Source organism: Tupaia chinensis, unplaced genomic scaffold (genome assembly GCF_000334495.1).
Source record: "Tupaia chinensis unplaced genomic scaffold, TupChi_1.0 Scaffold146140_1, whole genome shotgun sequence".
In the NCBI taxonomy this organism is placed as follows: Eukaryota; Metazoa; Chordata; class Mammalia; order Scandentia; family Tupaiidae; genus Tupaia; species Tupaia belangeri.
Window position 1 is genome coordinate 2,327,087 of NW_006205995.1, and position 1,799 is coordinate 2,328,885.

The following is a 1,799-nucleotide window of genomic DNA, read 5'->3' on the forward strand; positions in this document are numbered from 1 at the left end:
TGTGCCCAAGATCCCAAGAGGAGACAGGAGGAGAATGGATTGCCACATGGCCATCCCCCCTAGGGAGTGATTTCTCACTTTCTAGAAGTCTCTCTCTCTCTCTCTGTCTTTCTGGCAAGTGCACATTCCCTATAACAAAAAACCTCTCTCCCCTCCAAAATAAAAAAAGAAGAAAAGAAAAGAGAAATCAGGCCTAATGCTTTGCCAGTGCCTCTGGCAGCTTTTGCTAAAGGGTGAGTGAACTTGCGGGGAGGGAGGAAAACCCCCAGAGGGAATGGCCATGCTTCAATCCCTTCTCCTTCATTCTCCTCTTGGGATTTTGGGCACACACTTCGCACATGTGCCTGGCGTGATTTTAAAGCTGCTAGATTCAAGACTAGAACATCATGGTCAGCCATATGGGACCCAGGGCCTTAACATCCATGCCATCTGCTTGCCCACCTCAGAGATTTTTAAAACTTATCTTGCATTTATTTTAAGTCTATTTACTCTTTTACACTTTCAGTTATTCCATTGGCTACTAAAGGATATTTACTGCTTAGAAAGTAATTCACTTGTTATTGCCACAACAAACAAGCCCAATTTTTATTTTTGTTTATTATTTGTTTAAAGTTTTTGCCATAGGGCATGTGTGCTCTCTGGAGAGAGACAGTGAGAGCAAAAGTGAGAAATCAACCTGAGGGGGGTGGCCACACTGCAATTCCTTCTCCATTTTTCTTTTGGGATTTTGGGCACACAAGCTCACATACCAGGCATAATCCTCAAGCCACCAGGTCCGGGACTCAGACTACAGTCGGCCATGTAGGAGCCCAGTGACTTAACCCCCACGGCACTTGCTGGCCCCCCACAAGCCCACTTTTTAAATAATTCAATTACCACAATAAAAATTAGTCATGATAACCTAGGGCTTAGATCTTGGCTTTTTGGTTTTTTGAATCTGTGAAAAGCACAGCTTGGTTTTGTTTGTTTGTTTGTTTGTTTGTTTGGGGTTTTTTGGAGAGGTTTTTGCTATAGGGCGTGTGCGCTTGCCAGAAAGACAGAGAGAGACAGAGAGACAGAAAGCAAGAAATCACCCCCAGGGGGGATGGCCACACCACAATCCCTTCTCCTCCATTCTCCTCTCGGGATCTTGGGCACGCACACACAGACACCCGGCGATAGTTTAAGCCACCGGGTCTGGGACTCAAACTGCGGTCAACTACATGGGAGTCCAGCAACATTACCATTATGCCAACTGCTGGTACCAAAAAAAAAAAAGCACAGCTTTTTGAAAGGTGACTTGAATTCTGAGTTCAACCCTGAGTTCATCTTTCCTGCAATGTGGAATGGTAGGGGGAAAAAGGGACCTAAAGCTGGAAGCCTTAAATCCCAATGCGACTTTCTGCAAAATCACAGCTTATTTTATTCTTCACTTATAGTCCCGATTTCCTCACCTAAGAAATGTGAAGAAGCATGCCTATGCTCTAGATAAATCAGGTAACAAATATAAAACGTACTTTGTAAACAGCTAAATATTGTAAACATGTTTATTTTTAGAGTTCTCTCCAATACCCCATGTTAGCTTATTTGGAGTTCTCCCATCCCCCATTTTTTAAGAATTATTTTTAATTAACATTATTTATTTGTTTTAATTTTACCAGAGAGGGACAGAGTGAGATAGAGAGAAAGTGCGAAAACAATCCACCAGATCTGGAACTCGACCTGCAGTCAGTCATGTGGGAGTTCAGCACCCTTAACCACCCTTAGCCACCTGCAGGCTCCAACACCCCTCTCTTTTTTTCCTCCTTTCTCCAACTTCC